General features: G+C 40.2%; 1 protein-coding gene across 1 annotated transcript in view; it reads right to left on the bottom strand.

Annotated features, from left to right (window-relative positions):
- LOC120986918 (netrin-1-like) overlaps positions 1-19,400 on the bottom strand; it is a 147,593-nt gene that overhangs the window by 94,419 nt on the left and 33,774 nt on the right. The window lies entirely within an intron of this gene.

The following is a 19,400-nucleotide window of genomic DNA, read 5'->3' as shown; positions in this document are numbered from 1 at the left end:
TTAAAGGAAATTTAAAACTGTCCAAACCTGTGGCGCATATGTCTGTCTGTACATGGCTGAAATTTACAATGCTCCAATGCCATATGTTGCATAGCTTCAGCTGTTTACCTCTGTTAACAGCATAGGTGGTAGGAATTAGCTTGTGCCCGATCTAATAGAATAGCACAGGATGAGTAAAGAGACCATAAATAAAGCAGAAAGGAACATAAGTACAGGACACTGAATAACTGATGAGGTGATGGATGTGCAGGGAGTACTGGAGCTTCTGTTTAAGAAGTGTTGATAGAAGAATTAGATTTTAGGAGGGTAACATGGTATGTTAAAAGGGGATGACCCCCAGAGTCCTTGTGACCTTCTCTTGCAGACAGGATTAGGGATTTGTATAAACGTTCACATATAAGCTAACCGAGCATTATATAACATTTCCTGGTTTTCTATGCATACAGTATGTCGTTTTCATCAATTAACACTGGGATGTGCTTAAAGCTTCAATCATTAAGCAATCACACAATTTTACGCAATATTTAAATTTATTGCATCTTTTCTACCAATATTTTACTCTATGCACTGCCGCAGTGTGATGACATTTGAGTGAATATACTGTCAGCTACATAAACAATACATAAATTAAGTGTTTTCTGATTGAAGCAAATAAATTTACCATAAAATGCACATTATAAAATAAAAATATTCAGTCTTGAAAAGTAACTGTTGGAAGTACACACCAAGAAAAAAAAACTACATGTACCCCTGACATATATTTCCACCGGAGTGTCATTTGTCCCCCTAAAAGTATCCCATTGGAAAGCAATAACATATAATATCCTAATGAAGGCCAAAATGGCACTTATTGCAGTTCCTTATGTGAATGGTGACCTATGGATATGTTTGACAGTGTGTCGGGGGCTTTTCACAGCACATACAGCAAAATGACACAGCAGTGTGAAGCCACCTTCAGTAAAAATAATTTAAAGGTTTAGTTAAGACTTGAATATTAATGACCTATCCCTAAAGGGAATGTGTCATCAGAAAATGACCTGTATTATTTAAATAACATTTTTATGATGAACATGTTTTGTTTTTTTTTGGTGATTTTAGTTTTAATTTTTCATATCACTATCCAAATAAAAAAATAAAAAAATAATAAAAAAATTGTGCACTTTCCACATTAGACCTATCAATATGTCAAGACTGCCTGTTCTGTACATATAACATTTCAGTAACCGTCTCATTAGCATCACAGGTAGTATTACAATAACAGATATCACCTTTATATAGATAAGACGGGAGCAACACTTCACAATTGGCTTATCTACTCCCTCCTGACCTCTGCAAAGGTCACAGAGTATTCTCTCCTATAGAAGTCAATGGTATTGGCTCCTGTCCATCTTGCCTATGCCCATAGGGCTGCTCTCAAGAACAGGAAGGCTTGACATATTGTTGGCCTAGTGTTAAAACTGCAATATTTTAGGATTTTTTAATGATACATAGGGACATGGAAAATGTTTTAAAAAATTGCAAAAAAAGTTAGAAAATGCGGAATTTGATGTAAATGATAGGTCATTTTCCAATGACACATTCTCTTTAAGATAGGTCATCAATATCAAATTCGGGGGACTGTTATTGATGACCTACTATAAGGATAGGTCATCCGTATTAAAGAGGAAACTGTTATCTATCTAGATAAGAACTACTGTATAGTTTAGAAAGATAAATCCCTTCCTCTAACTTTCCCATGTCGGAGTGTTTTGTTTCGCTGTGATTACTATTGTATGTCTTACAGCCGCCCTTCAGCACACACAACTATTTTAATTAACTTGAAAAGAAAAAGTGAAATTTCCTTTCTCTTGCTGAAAATTTTACATGACAGATGAAAGTCAAAACAACTTAATAAGCATTAAAATGGGAAAATACCACTTACCGTGGAACAGGCTCCAGTAAACAACATATTTTTATATTTTGTTTTTGTTCTTTATCAAATCAATATTTGGGGTGACCACTCTTTGCGAATAAAACAGCATTAACTCTTCTAGGTACACATAATCCTTGAAGGAACTCAGTAGGAAGCTTATTCCAAACATCTTGGAGAACTCACCACAGATCTTCTGTGCATGTACACTTGCTCAAATCCTTCTGTCTCTTCATGTAATCCCAGACAGACTGGATGATGTTGAGATCACACATCTGTGTGGACCATATCATCACTTCCAGGACTCGTTTTTTTATGCTGAAGATAGTTCTTAAAGGGGTTCTCCAGGAATTAAGAAAATAAAAACACTTGAATATTTTGTTATTATAAATACATTTCCAAATACATTTCAATAGTTACAATGGCTCTTTTGTCTAGGGGGCAATCATTAGCAGAAATAAAATGGTTTCTGTCCTATTTGTACACAGAAAACCTGTCCTAATCCCACAGCAGGACAATTTACTTCACAACACTGTGCCAAAGAGCTGCCTCAGCCTCCTTTCGCACTTCTCAGGGATTATGATCCTGAATACAGATGATAAGACCTTCAGCTGAATTACTGTGGGAATGGAGTTCCTGAGGAGACATGAAGTACAGAGAGGATGGAAAGGACAGACTGTGGTAATGTGCGGCTGTGTGATGGAAACTATATACAAGTGCTGCTGCTCATTAGTCACATCCCCATCTTCCTGTCTGTACTTCATGTCTCATAAACTCCTTTACTACAGATTTAGCTGAAGATCTTATTAAACTGCACCCAGGATCATAATCTCTGACAAGCAGAGCAGAGAGGAGGATAAGGTAGCTCTTTAGCTCAGTGCTCTGAAGTAACTTGTCCTTCTGTCTCATTAGGACAGGCTTTGTGTGTATTGATGTATTAGGATGGCCGCCATTTTATTTTCCTTGATGATTGACAAAGTGAGCCATTATAACTGATGAAAGGGGAATGTATTTCTAATAAAGTAATATTTAAGTATTTTTTGTAATTTTTTTTCTTAACTCCCGGAGAACCCTTTTAATGAAATTAAATTCCTGCTGCAGAATAATTTTGAAGCTATTCTGATGCTTCCCTGATGGTATTGCATGATGGGTAAGTACCTGCCTGTATTTCTCAGTATTGAGGACACCATTAATCCTGACCAATCCCCAACTCCATTTGCTGAAAACTAAGTGCAGATGAAAAAAAAACATTAAGATTACTTCCCTTTGAAATCGGAAGATGTCCAGCAGTGTCATCAGTTCAGAACTGTCAGAAACCAATGGGACCCAAGTTAACCCAGCTTCTGTTCGAAAAAGTCTGGCCAGAAGTGGTCTTTAGGGAAGAATTATGGCCAAAAAGCCATACCTTTTACGTGGAAACAATGTCAAAAGATTCATAAAATAGGAACTGGTGATGAATCAAAATTTAAAATATTTGTCTGTAACATAAGGCAGTTTGTACTCAGAAGGGAATGATAGTGGTACAAAAATTAATATCTGCAGGGTGCAGTGAAGCATGATAGTGGTTTCTTGCAAGTTTCGGTCTGCATTTTAGCAAATGGAATTGGAGATTTGGTGAGGATTAATGGTGCTCTCAATGCTGATAAATATAGGCAGACACTTATCATTCATGTAATGCCATCAAGGAGGCGTATAATTGGCTCCAAATTTATTCTGCAGCACATCAACCCAAAACATAGAGTCAATGTCATTGAGAACTATCTTCAGTGTAAAGAAGAGCAAAGAGTTGAAGTGATGATAGCGCTCCTACAGAGCCCTGATGTCAAAGTCTGTCTGTGACTACATGAAGAGAGAGAAGAATTGGAACAAGTCTATATCCAGAGAAGATCTGAGGTTAGTTCTCCAAAAGGATTGGAACAACCTCCCGGCTGAGTTCCTTCAAAAACTGAGTATAAGTGTACCTAGAAGAACTGATGCTGTTTTGAAGGCAAAGGGTGGTCACGCCAAATATTGATTTCAGTTAAATTCCTCATTTGTTCATTCACTTTTATTTTGTTAATCATTAAAAATAAATTAATACTTCTATTTTTGAAAGCTTTTTTTGTAGCATTTTTCCACACCTGGCTAAAACATTTGCACAGTACTCTATAGGTATATAACAATTTTTAAATGATTTTACCGACCAGTTTGTAAATGAAACCGTTAAATAGTCCAAAATATAGTAGTATAGAAATAATATAAAATAAGTAATGTAATTATTTGACATTTAGATGTTAGGCTCCAATAAATAAGAATAGGGATGAGCGAATCGACTTTGGATAAAACATTAGAATGTATTGGCTCCAATGAGCAGAAGTTATTGCTTAGCGAAGTCTCGGGAGACTTTGGGTAATAACTTCATAAATTAATTTGTACTGTAAAAAAAACATTTACCGAACTTGGGTTCAGTTCCAAATGGTACCTTGTATATTGCTAGTATTGGCTTCTGTACAGCAAGAAAAAAATGGCATTTCTAAATTTTTACATATACCATATACTTAGCTTTAATGGATGCAATTAAATAAGCAATTTGAATGTGTTTTATGTTTTGTACAAGAGTTGTTTTTCCATGTATCATTTTTATTATGCAAGCAGAGCACTAAAGCATTTATAATATGAAGTAATGTAGTTGTTGAGCATGGTACAGGTTGCAATTGTGTTAGCAAGGCTCCATATGTAAAAGATAGAATCATATTGAGAAAAAAAAAATCTATTAACAGTAGTGCAAAGAACAAAATAAGGACAACAAGCTACTCTGTTTAAATATGTATATTCTAAAGAGAGAGAGAGAGGCAGCAGTATACAGTACTTCAATAAGGAATAAAAGTATCTAAGTATCTAACTTGAAACAGCCAGAGAAATGTTTTCCCTTGCAGTCCGCAGACATGTCAACCATACTTATTCTTTGCCTTCGCTCGGCAGGATTTCTATTCTGTTTAGAAAAGCAAAATAAGCCACACAGTTGGATTCTGTATTGTACTGAAGTTCTCATCCTTTGGGACTTCAATCCCACCCCCTCAAAACAATTCTAACTTTTCTCTGTTTCACCATCTGGTCTCTATCCCATTTTCATGTCTGCCTTCCCACTTAAATGTTTTCTTCTTCGCAAGGAATGTACTTTTCTATGTAAGAAGTAAAGACCCTGAACATGACCAGAGCGATCCAACACAAAACTGAATTAAATTTGTGCAAGTATTTCACTACCATCTCTTCCCTATATACAATTAATTAATTGTATACTCCATAAGTCATTTGTATGCCATAAAGTAAAAAATGACACTGTATATCTGGATCTACAAAATGGGGAGAATTCAATGATGTCCCATTTTTAGTCTTGTTTTATCCAATTCACCATCCATCCTTCTTTTATTCAAACTAATACAATGCAAATATTAATGTGCATAAAGTCTAACAAGAAACACTTACACACTTAGATCTACATCTTACAGTCTAGGTGGGCAGCATGGTGGCTCAGGGGTCAGTTTTTTCCTTCCAGTGCTTGGTCCTGGGTTCACATTTGAATAAGGACAACATCTGCATGGAGCTTTTATGTTTTACTTATCTGTGTATGGGTTTATACGCACACTCCAAAAATATAGAAAATATACATTAATTGACCCTGGGGAATTTTGCATATTAGCCACCAAGATAGCAGCCACTGACTTCCCTTCTCTACATATACACATAATAACATTTAATAAGTCAAAAGTAGGACAATTAGCCCCACCCCCAAAAAAAACTGTTGGATTGGATTTCCATAATCTCCACCCCTTTTGCAGTCCGGTTTGGAGACCTGTCCTGGCAAAATCAAAGCTGTTGGCAAGTATGCACACATCAACAATTGGAAAGCTGTGTGAAAAAGCTCATCAAAAATGGTTGAGGTTGCTTTTTAAAGAGCAAAGTAAAAAAAAATGCCCATATCATCCACGCTCCACCAGCCCCAGTGAACTTAAACTTTTGTTAAAATGGACCAGGCCAGGCAAAAACTTTTATTCTGCTTTTCCTCAGCCATGCATATGTTTGCTGTTGCATTTTATATGTTAGGGTCTTGCCTTTGAGAATGTATTCAGCTTAAGCAAAACACCTGCTTTTTTCTGCACAAGTGCCATTTTGTAGCAAAAATTGCTACCTTTTTACTTTTTACCATTTTTAAATAATAAACTCAAAGCAGGTGGAGTTTATTATTTAAATTAGTTTTTTTTAGCTAGATTTATCTATCATTGTAACTTTTTTGAAAACTTACAAGCTGGTTGTAATATAGGAAAAGTGAAGTAGAATTTCACTTTTAAGATCTGCCAAGTTTCAACCATACTGTAAGTTTTAATAAATTTGGTGCACATAACTCTGTCTAACCAATAAGGACAATTTAAAAAAATGGTGTAGAAAAAATGCAACCCCCTATGTGTCATTGGAAAATGACCCATGGTTTAAATCAAGTTATTATATTAGTTATTATATTATTTTAGGACTTTTTGTTGACTTTTTTCTATTTTGCGATATTAAAAAATGATCATGGTTGATGCTTCCTGTTTTGTAGAGGTGAATTCTAAGCAGTAATATCATCATCATCACATGCAGGATTACAAGAAGGTAACACACCTCTTTTATAAAGCTAAGGACAGATAACACATTAAAAATAGAAAATTGTCACAGCTCCTCACCCTTCCTGCATAATGAGGAAAATGGCTATAAGATGGCTGCCTCCATAACTACTTATAGAAAAAAGAAGTGAAACTCACTACCCCAGCACATCAAATTTCCCTACACAATCCAAACTTTCAAGAATAACATGAAAACAAATTTCTTCAGTAAAGCCTGCAACAATAATCTTGCTGCCACTATACTGTCTCATTCTCCCTTCCCTTATAGATTCTCCTGTTGGAGGGCAGGGTCCTTTGGGGTTCTGTATGAGTTGTTCACTAAGTTATTCTATGCTTTTTGTTCCATGCTTGAAAATAAATCTAATTAATAAAACTAAAAAAACAACAACAAAAAAAACAACAACTATATATTAGTCCCATATAGATGGGACTAATCACTTGTCTTGTGGGAGTTATGGAAATGGTTGAGTGGCCAGCGCTACATTATTTCTGTAACTCCCATATCAGAGCTTGGGGAGTAAGCAAACATAATTCCCAACTTACACAAATAGTGTAGAATGCTGTGCTACTCTGTCTGTGTAGTTCCTATTAGTTCCTATGCACTACTATGGGAATTATAACTCTGCACCCCCAGGCCAGTTTAGTTCATCTCGGTTAGATGGGACAACTGATTTAAAGAGGACCTTTCACTGATTATTACACTATGAACTAACTATACAGACATGTAGAGCGGCGCCCGGGGATCTCACTGCACTTACTATTATCCCCGGGCGTCGCTCCGTTCTCCCGTTATGCCCTCCGGTATCTCCGCTCACTAAGTTATAGTAGGCGGAGATTCCAGTCACTAAGTTATGGTAGGCGGAGTCTGCCCTTGTTCTGCTCTAGCGCTGGCCAATCGCAGCGCAGAGCTCACAGCCTGGGAGGTTATTTTCTCCCAGGCTGTGAGCTCTGCAATGCGATTGGCCAGCGCTACAGAAGAACAAGGGCAGACTCCGCCTACCATAACTTAGTGAACAGAGATACCGGAGGGCATAGCAGGAGAACGGAGCGGCGCCCGGGGATAATAGTAAGTGCAGTGAGATCCCCGGGCGCCGCTCTACATGTCTGTATAGTTAGTTCATAGTGTAATAATCGGTGAAAGGTCCTCTTTAACTGCTGTCTGGTAGATCAATCAGTCATTTTGATTTTAATATCAATTCAAGACTACTCATAGGTATGGTGCCAATCCAAATCACAATTATTTTAGTGACTCAATTAAACAATAAATGTTACCAACAGTGGTTGTGGATCCACTGTGCCAACCAAATGGTTTGACTTTGGGCTAGTCCCTAGGACATAGTCATGGCAGTCCCCTGCTTTTAACCCTTTAACCTCTATTTTTGGATCTAGTCTTCGATACAGAGGAACCTCTTGGAATAGTCTTGGTGTAGTTTGCAGCTGACCCATCGGGGGGGGGGGGGAGGGGGTAAGAGACACTAGTGCAAAGTACCAAGGGAACAGGCAATACTCAGTCAGATAACAGGCAAAGTTCAGCACAGGCAGAGTTTGTGTGAATCTGTGAAACTAATCCGAGGTTAGGGCTGGTGGGAGAGAGTCAGAACAGTAAACTGAAACCAAACAAAAAGAGAAAACACCGCTGCTCAGAATAGGTATAAGTTCACATTAGGAGTAAAAAAGGAATGTCTTTGCAATGTTATTCCTCAGTATACTGCATGGATTATCACAAAAGTCGATGCTCTAATCTCCTACAGAACAGAAGAAATAGCGCGACATAGTGAAGTACTGCCAACTGAGTTAAATACAAGGATTTATTCTACTCACAAGATCCACAAAACAACAATCATATAAAATGTGCACATCCTCTCATCAAACGCCCGACCCAGGTTTCACCTCTGCTTCGTCAGGTGAAAGGTACCCACCTCACAACAAAGACTGCAGCACAATTAGTAAACATTGATTCAGAACTGCAATTTTGTCCTTTTGTTTTTTTTATTTATTTATTTTTATTCAGTTTCTCTATTTGTTTATTTAGTTAGGATTTGGTGTACCTAGAATACCCAGGGAAGGTACCTAAAATACCCAGGGCCTGACAGCTGTAGGCTGGGGAAGAATTAAAATGTATTTGCTGACCCTGGGCCAGGGAGCATGTGCGCACTCTACAGTTGGAGTAACCAGGCAGAGGATGGAAGCACAGACTGCAGCCTGCCAGAGCAGCACAAGACACCGGTGGCCAGGCTGGCTGTCGGTGAGGTAGAGGAGGGGCAGCGGGAACTGATTGCTGACCAGGTTGAGTAAAGCAGCACCTGTGCCCGCCCGAGAGAGCTAGCAGTGTTGAGCACGGGATGCAACACTAATAATTAATAAATGTGTTTTCAAAATTTCACTTTAAATATTCACAAATTAGAGATATTTTCAAGCAACATTGAGTTTATGCCAGTTTAGAAGATACCAGTTATCTGGTATCTAAAAGCTAGCAGAATTCCATAGAATATATAATATCATGTAGGATTTAAATAACTAAAACATTAGTACTTTGATATTCTATGCATATTAAGCATGAGCTGGGTTTGTCTATCAAGCTTCAGCATTTTTTTTCTGTAGAGAAACGTTTCATATTACAGTTTTCCTCTAATCGAATTAGCCTGTGGAGTGCAAATGACATGTTGCCAATTGCTTTGTTATTTATAGAAGCTAATTGTGTTGCTAATTGCTTTCTTTGTTTTGAATTGTCCTTTTCACCATACGTCCCTACTGTGCAAGCAAATTTTTCTTTGATCCACTTTGTAACGTGGCCATCAAGTTCAAAGTCATTTTAGTTCAAAGCTGTGGATTATTTATGCCTTCAAACAGCTTTGATCCCTCACGAGATTTCATATTATTTATCCAATGGTAAAAATATAAGAACCAACCAAAAACTAAGGATGAGAATACAGAACACATAAGGTGTAAAACATTGTACCAACAACAGTTGTTCTTTTTGCAGAATGTTTGAACAATATATTAACATATATATTTAGCATTAATATTCTTTCAACCAACTCTCTGGTTCAAGAAAAATAAATAAATAAATCACATTAACTGAAGAATTAACAGAACACTTACACTATGAAACACCTTTTCATCTTTTCAGCTACATATCTGCTAATTCTTCTCTTCTGTCATCCAAGATGGCCACAATGCTTCTCAGAATATCTGATGCACAATAAATTAGGTAAACCAAGACACTTATGCCTCTTTCACACGAGCGTGTCCGGATAAGGTCCGGATGCGTTGCGGCAAACCCGCGCGAGTAGGTACCCAATTGCAGTTTTGCACGCTTGATAAAAAACTGACTGTGGTACCCAGACCCGAACTTCTTCACAGAAGTTCAGGTTTGGGTTCAAGGTTGTGTAGATTGTATTATTTTCCCTTATAACATGGTTATACGGGAAAATAATAGCATTCTGAATACAGAATGCATAGTACAATAGGGCTGAAGGGGTTAAAAAAAATAAAAAATAATTTAACTCACCTTAATCTACTTGTTTGCGCAGCCGGCATCTCTTCTGTCTTCATCTGTGAGGAATAGGACCTTTGATGACGTCACTACCTTTGATGACGTCACTATGCTCATCACATGGTCCATCACATGATCTTTTACCATGGTGATGGATCATGTGACGGACCATGTGATGAACGTAGTGACGTCATCAAAGGTCCTATTCCTCACAGAACAAGACAGAAGAGAATGCCGGCTTTTTTTTTAACCCCTCCAGCCCTATTGTACTATGCATTCTGTATTTAGAATGCTATTATTTTCCCTTATAACCATGTTATAAGGGAAAATAATAAAGATCGGGTCCCCATCCCAATCGTCTCCTAGCAACCATGCGTGAAAATCGCACTGCATCCGCACTTGCTTGCGGATGCTTGCAATCTTCACGCAGCCCCATTCACTTCTATGGGGCCTGCGTTGCGCGAAAAACGCAGAAAATAGAGCATGCTGCTATTTTCACGCAACGCCCAAGTGATGCGTGAAAATCACCGCTCATGTGCACAGCCGCATAGAAATTAATGGGTCCGGGTTCAGTGCGGGTGCAATGCGTTCAACTCACGCATTGGACCCACGTGGAAAACTCGCCCTTGTGAAAGGGGCCTTAATGAGTGTCCAGTCCTGTGCTAAGATTGGCCAGGACTGCTCATGTGTAGTGATGGAAGAACATCGGCCGGGACGTTTCGCGAACTGCACGTTTGCTGCGGGCCCCATTGACTTTAATGGCAGGTGAACCTGAAAAACCTTCAGGTCTTATTTGCAGCCACCAAATACTTACTAGAAGTGCACAAATAGTCCCACAACATGGACAGTGACATACCAGAGGGGGATCATTGGCAAAAATTCCCACAAAAAATATGTATTTTAATCAGGGGCCATTTTTAATGCGTCTTAAAGGGGAACTCTCAAAAATGTGCCCTGCTGTAGCCTAGAAAAAATATTTTAGGCCACGGGAGTACAGGCCCCAAAAATTAGGCATTCACTTTACAGAAAATAACTTGTGATGATGTGGCTGGAGGTACATTAGGCGGTCACTGGATAAAAATTTTACTGTCGGCCAGTATACGCCCCAAAAATTAGGCATTCACCTGACAGAAAATAACTTGTGAGTATGTGGCTGGAGGTACATTAGGCGGTCACTGGCAAAAAATGTTACTATCTGCCAGTACAGGCCCCAAAAATTAGGCATTCACCGGACAGAAAAGAACTTGTAATGATGTGGCTGGAGGTACATTAGGCGGTCACTGGATACAAATTTAACTGTAGGCCAGTACAGGTCCCAAATATTAGGCATTCACCTGACAGAAAAAAACTTGTGGTGATGAAGTGGCTGGAGGTACATTAGGCGGTCACTGGATACAAATTTTACTGTAGGCCAGTACAGGCCCCAAAAAAAAGGCCTTTTATGCCGCTGTATATACATAAGACAAAGACCATTCTTTGTTCTGGTGGTGGTGGCGGATATGTGTAGGCTGGCATAAAGAAATTCAATTACACGTGGTCATCACAGGTGTTAAATTCCTCCAAAATCCATGCCTCATTCATTTTTTGAAATGTGAGTTAGTCCACACTTTCGTGAGCTAGGTGAGTGCACTTATCGGTCACGAATCCCCCCTGCTGCGCTGAACATCCTTTTTGACAGGACACTCGACGAGGGGCAAGCCAAGAGTTCCATAGCAAATTGTGCCAGCTCTGGGCATAGGTCAAGCCTGCACACCCAGTAGTCCAGGGGTTTCTTGCTTCTCAGAGCGTCCACATCGGCCATTAACCCGATGTAGTCAGACACCTGTCAGTCTAGGTGTTCCCTGAGGCTTGATCAGGAGGGCAGCTGTCGATGGGTTGGCTACAAGAATGATCTCATATCCGAAGTGACCAACATATCTTTAAACCGCCCTCTTCTTGCAGGCGCAGTAGGCTTGGTACCCGCACTTGTTTCGCTGTGGGTGGAAATTCCTCTGCCAGCACCTGCAACAGCAGAATGCAGCATCTCTCACAGCAAGGCCTGGAAATGCTGCATTATTCCAGCCCTCTGTGATGCTGGTAACATGTCCACCATTTTGTGTTTGTACTGGCGTTCTAAGTATGTTGCCACCCATTTTTGGTCCTTGCCCTTTGATTTTTATACGTGGGTCCCTCTTCAAACACTGGAGCATGAAGGCCCCCATTTGCACTAAATTAGAAGCGGTGGAGCCCCTCCCCCCAGCCACAGACAACACCAGGGATCCCTGAAAAGTTTAAAGTCCCCTTCAAAGCCTGCTCTTCTTGCTCCTCCTACCCCCCAGTCACCGTCATCCTCTGACTCCTCTTCAGACTACTGCTGACTTGTCTCAGATGGAGTAGCCCCCCTGGGAATTCATTCAGAATTGCGACTTCCTCTTCCAGCTCCTGCTCCTCGACGGCTTGATCAATGACGCACGCTCCAGAAAGAAGGCATAAGGTATGATATCACTGATGGCGCCCTGGCTGCGACTGACCAGTTGGGTGATCTCATTAAATGGCCACAGAAGTCTGCATGCGTTGCGCATGAGCGGCCACTGGCACTGTGAAAAGAAACCAAGCTCTCCAGAACCTGCCCTGCTGCAGAGTTCGTATAGGTAGTCATTAACGGCATGTTGCTGCTGGAGCAGCCTATCAAGCATATACAAGGAGGAGTTTTAGAACTCTGCAGGAGGAGAAATTGTAGTGTACCACGTTTTTCCATCCTGCAAAGTCTAGCAAAAAAACATGTAGGCTAACGTATCTTTTTTTTTTTTTTTATACCCGGCCTAACTGACAGAGAAGAAGCTGAACAGACCCCGCTTAGTATGATGGAGTCTGTTCAGTTTTCATTCACGAGCCTGTCTTTTTACCAGACCAAAAAAGTGCTGCATACAAGGCTTTTTTGTCTGGCATTTAGACAGAATCTGCAACAGAGGCTCAAAACGTAGCCTCCAACACAGGTGTGAGCGAATGTAGGCCTATGTATTATGTATTTGTATCATACTCCTCTTTAGGTAAAAATACTTTACTCCTTTGGAAAAATGTAGTGCGACCTCTGTATATACTGTATATATAGTGGATATAAAAAGTCTAAATACCCCTGTTAAAAATTCAGGTTTCTGTGCTGTGAAAAAATGAGACAAAGATAAATCATTTCAGAACTTTTTCCACCTTTAATGTGACCTATATACTGTACCTCTCAATTGAAATACAAACTGAAATCTTTTAGGTGGAGGAAAAAAAATATATAATAATAATGTGGTTGCATAAGTGTGCACACCCTGTTATAACTGGGGATGTGGCTGTGTTCAGAATTAAGCAATCACATTCAAAATCATATTAAATAGGAGTCAGCATACACCTGCCATCATTTAAAGTGCCTCTGATTAACCCCAAATAAAGTTCAGCTGCTCTAATTTTCTTAGTCGCATCCCACAGCAAAAGTCATGGTCCACAGAGAGCTGGGCGTCCCATGTGCAGTTTTCTCTGTATCGCACTTCTGCATGTTACATAGTCTCTCTATCTATAGAGACCGCCCTAGGAGGTATCCATCATCTGGTTATACCCCCATTACTGGCTGATGTATCTTGTCAGACCGGTCTCTAGGGATTAAGGGCCTATTTTATACTTATCCCTAGTATATCTTCCCTCATCTCCCCTGATGAATTGCCCTCAACTTCGGTTATTAGGTAGTGAAACATGCGTGTAGGGAGTTTTTCTTTTTAGATCCTTTAGGGACAATAAGTTTATTTTTGTAAGGGACAGGTTCCGGACGGGGTCGTCCTTGTAAGGACGAGTGCCCTGTGGTGAGGCTGCTACCTATTCTTAGTAATAGGGATACTCACATTAGTCAGCCGTAGGGCCTTTACAGGGACCCTGCACACATGTGCATCACTGCCTGACATCATTTTTTCATTTTTTATCCAAATGGAGAAACCTCAACCGAAGGCTTGTCGGGGGTGAACGATCCGCATCCTGTTCCGCGGTACTGGTAGGACCAACGGTTACTGGTGCCGCCGTGCACTAATATAGTGTATTTGTTGTATTCTCGTAATTTTTCATTTGGGATAGATACCCAGGTGAATTCTAGGGTTTATATTGTATTTCTATCCCAAGGTTTGTCTTGCGCACACTTTATTTGGGAAATATTTTTATCCGCATTATTAATAAATGTTACATTTTAGATTACCTACCTTCTGAATTATGTCCACAGAGAGCTCCCAAAGCATCAGAGGGATCTCATTGTTAAAAGTTATCAGTCACGAGAAGGGTACAAAAGAGTTTCCAAGGCATTAGATATACCATGGAACACAGTGAAGACAGTCATCAAGTGGAGAAAATATGGCACAACAGTGACATTGCCAAGAACTGGACCTCCCTCCAAAATTGATGAAAAGACGAGAAAAAAAATGTTCTGGGAGGCTACCAAGAGGCCTACAGCATCAATAAAGAAGCTGCAGGAATATCTGGAAAGTACTGGCTGTGTGGTACATGTGACAACGATCTCCTGTATTCTTCATATGTCTGGGCTATGAGGTAGAGTGGCAAGACGAAAGCCTTTTCTTATGAATAAAAACATCCAAGCCATGCTACATTTTGCAAAAACACATCTGAAGTCTCCCAAAAGCATGTGGGAAAAGGTGTTATGGTCTGATGAAACCACGGTTGAACTTTTTGGCCATAATTCCAAAAGATATGTTGGGCGCAAAAACAACACTGCACATCACCAAACGAACACCATACCCACAGTGAAGCATGGTGTTGGCAACATCATGCTTTGGGGCTGTTTTTCTTCAGCTGGAACTGGGAGCTTAGTTAAGCTAGAGGGAATAATGGACAGTTCCAAATACCAGTCAATATTGGCACAAAACCTTCAGGCTTCTGCTAGAAAGCTGAACATGAAGAGGAACTTCATCCTTCAGCATGACAACGACCCAAAGCATACATCCAAATCAACAAAGGAATGGCTTCACCATAAGAAAATAAAGTTTTGGAATGGCCCAGCCAGAGCCCAGACCTGAATCCGATTGAAAATCTGTGGGGTGATCTGAAGAAGGCTGTGCACAGGAGATGCCCTCGCAATTTGACAGATTTGGAGTGTTTTTGCAAATCTTGCCAAGTCAAAATGTGCCATGCTGATAGACTCATACCCAAAAAGACTGAGTGCTGTGATAAAATCAAAAGGTGCTTCAACAAAGTATTAGTTTAAGGGTGTGCACACTTATGCAACCCTATTATTTAATTTTAATATTTTTTATTCCCTCTACCTAAAAGATTTCAGTTTGTTTTTCAATTGAGTTGTACAGTTTATAGGTCAGATTAAGGCCTCATGCAAACGACCGTTGTTTTATTCCGTGTCCGTTGTTCCGTTTTTCGTGATTTTCTGCGGACCCATTGACTTTCAATGGGTCCGTTGAAAACTCGGCTAATGCACCGTTTGTCATCCGCGTCCGTGATCCGTGGTTCCAGTCCGTCAAAAAATATAACCTGTCCTATTTCTTTCACGGGAAACGGTTCACGGACCCATTCAAGTCAATGGGACCGTGAAAAAACGCGGAGGCACACAAGATTGTCATCCGTGTCCGCGCGTCTGCGTCCGTTTTTTTCCTATCATTTGCATGGCAAACTTGACTTAGACTTTTTTTTACTTTCCTTCATGTCTGGTGATCTTCCAAAAATATAGGAAGACACACGGAAACAAAAACGGAAACGGATCACGGAACAACGGAACCCCATTTTGCGGATCGGAACACAACAACGGTCGTGTGCATGAGGCCTAAAGGTGGAAAAAGTTCTGAAATGATTTAACTTTGTCTAATTTTATTACAGCACAGAAACCTGACATTTTAAGTCATGGTCCACAGAGAGCTCCCAAAGCATCAGAGTGTTCTCATTGTTAAAAGGTATCAGTCAGGAGAAGGGTACAAAAGAATTTCCAAGGCATTAGATATGCCATGGAACACAGTAAAGACAGTCATCATCAAGTGGAGAAAATATGGCACAACAGTGACATTACCAAGAACTGGACGTCCCTCCAAAATTGATGAAAAGACGAGAAGAAAACTGTTCTGGGAGGCTACCAAGAGGCCTACAGCAACATTACAGCTACGTCCCCAGTTATAAGAGGGTGTGCACACTTATGCAACCACATTATTTTAGTTTTTTGTTTTTTTTCCCTCCACCTAAAAGATTTCAGTTTGTTTTTCAGTTGAGTTGTACAGTTTATAGGTCAGATTAAAGGTGGAAAAAATTCTGAAATGATTGCAGATTCTCTCTCTCTCTCTATATATATATATATATATATATATATATATACAGGTGAAACTCGAAAATTTTTAATATTGTGCAAAGTTCATTTATTTCAGTAATGCAACTTAAAAGGTGAAACTAACATATGAGATAGACTCATTACATGCAAAGCGAGATATTTCAAGCCTTTATTTGTTATAATTTGGATGATTATGGCTTTCAGCTTATGAAACCCCAAAGTCACAATTTTGAGGTCCCCTTTGCTCAGGGGGTATGGATTAATTAGCTGACTAGAGTGTGACACTTTGAGCCTAGAATATTGAACCTTTTCACAAAATTCTAATTTTAAGCTGCATTAATGCAATTCCTTTTAATTTGCATTACTCAAATAAATGAACTTTTGCACGATATTCAAATTTTTCGAGTTCACCTGTATATGTATCTTTAATCATGGGCATAGACAGAGGCGTAAACCCCCTCCTCCTGTGCAAACTCCTCTCATATGGCCATTTTGTGACTATTTACTGTATTTATTTATTTGCCAGTCATTTTTAGCACAACTTTATTTTTAACATTTACAGTTGCTGACGGAGTTTATATTCAACTCAACCCCTTTAAAACCTGCACTGCAATTGTAATAGACATGTCTGATTTACCTCTACATATCCACAAGTATTTTAGCCCTGTATCATTCATACTGCAGCCATGGACACACTCATACACGCACTCTCCACATACATGGACGCTCTCGTACACGCAATCTTCACATACATGGACGCAGTCATACACGCACTCTCCACATATATGGATGCACTCTCCATATATATGGACACACTCTCCACATATATGAAAGCACTCTCCACATACATGGACACACTCATACATGAACTTTCCAAATACATGGACGCACTCTCGACATGTATGGACACATTAATACACGCACTCTGCACATACATGGATGCACTCTCCACATATATGGATGCACTCTCAACATATATTGACGCACTCCACATAAATAAAAGCACTCTCCACATACATGGACACACTCATACATGCACTCTCCACATACATGGACACACTCTCCACATGTATGGACACATTCATACACGCACTCTCCACATACATGGACGCACTCTCCACATACATGGATGCATTCATACACACAGTCACCAAATACATGGACGCAGTCACACATGCACTCTCCACATACATGGACGCAGTCATACAAGCACTCTCTACATACATGGACGCACACTCCACATACATGGATGCACTCTCCACATATATGGACGCACTCTCCACATATATGGACGCACTCTCCACATACATGGACGCACTCATACACACACTGAGCACACACATGGATGCACTTATACATGCACTCTCCAATTAAATGGACATACTTCTACACACACTCACCATATACATAGATGCACTCATACACAGAATCACCACATACATGGACGCACTCATATATGCACTCACCATATACATAGATGCACTTATACACACACTCACCACATACATGGATGCACTCATACAGTCACCACATACATAGACGCACACATATACAATACACATACAGTACAGACCAAAAGTTTGGACACACCTTCTCATTCAAAGAGTTTTCTTTATTTTCATGACTATGAAGGAATCAAAACTATGAATTAACACATGTGGAATTATATACATAACAAACAAGTGTGAAACAACTGATAATATGTCATATTCTAGGTTCTTCAAAGTAGCCACCTTTTGCTTTGATTACTGCTTTGCACACTCTTGGCATTCTCTTGATGAGCTTCAAGAGGAAATGGTCTTCCAACAGAGATGCTTAGCACTTGTTGGCCCTTTTGCCTTTACTCTGCGGTCCAGCTCACCCCAAACCATCTCGATTGGGTTCAGGTCCAGTGACTGTGGAGGCCAGGTCTTCTGGCGCAGCACCCCATCACTCTCCTTCATGGTCAAATAGCCCTTACTTTCAAAGTTTTCCCAATTATTCGGCTGATTGACTGACCTTCATTTCTTAAAGTAATGATGGCCACTCGTTTTTCTTTACTTAGCTGCTTTTTTCTTGCCATAATACAAATTCTAACAGTCTATTCAGTAGGACTATCAGCTGTGTATCCACCTGACTTCTCCTCAACGCCACTGATGGTCCCAACCCCATTTATAAGGCAAGAAATCCCACTTATTAAACCTGACAGGGCACACCTGTGAAGTGAAAACCATTTCAGGGGACTACCTCTTGAAGCTCATCAAGAGAATGCCAAGAGTGTGCAAAGCAGTAATCAAAGCAAAAGGTGGCTACTTTGAAGAACCTAGAATATGACATATTTTCAGTTGTTTCACACTTGTTTGTTATGTATATAATTCCACATGTGTTAATTCATAGTTTTGATGCCTTCCGTGTGAATCTACAATTTTCATAGTCATGAAAATAAAGAAAACTCTTTGAATGAGAAGGTGTGTCCAAACTTTTGGTCTGTACTGTATATAGACACCCAGCTTTCCTGCTGTGCCTCTCCCCCATAATCTAATGCCTCTGCACTTGTGCCATGCAGGATGGCAAGAAAGCTGGATGACATCTCATGATGTAATGTCACCCTGTTTCCTACTGTACTGCAGCTCACATGTGCAGAGACATGAGGACAGTCTGGGAAAGCTGAATATAACCCCAGTTCCCCTGCCACTCACATCACTGGCGCAGTTGTGGCAATCTGGGCATGGAAGGTTCGGGCTGCAGGAATCGCGGGTAGGAAATGGGTGGGGCTAGTATAGCCCCACCTACATTGGACCATCCTGATGCTGGTCACTATCCATCATTAGAACTGAGGAGAGGAGAGGTGGAGCAATGTCACTGATGTCAGGTCAGTGACAGAGGTGCAAGTGCATGACCTGGTGCAGGAGAAATCAGCTGCTCTGACAGGGGCCCAGGGTGACGAAGTACAGTGACTGCTCCTGGGCCCCTTCTGAGCTCGGCCCCGAAGCAGCTGCTTTCCCTGATAGCTACACCACTGGGCATGGATTTACTTGTTTGTGGTGGTGGGGGGTGGCTTTGGGGTCTGATTGACAGTGGGTCAAGGCACTC

The sequence above is a fragment of the Bufo bufo genome, chromosome 1 (genome assembly GCF_905171765.1).
Source record: "Bufo bufo chromosome 1, aBufBuf1.1, whole genome shotgun sequence".
Lineage (NCBI taxonomy): Eukaryota > Metazoa > Chordata > Amphibia > Anura > Bufonidae > Bufo > Bufo bufo.
This window is presented reverse-complemented; position numbering and strand designations above follow the sequence as displayed.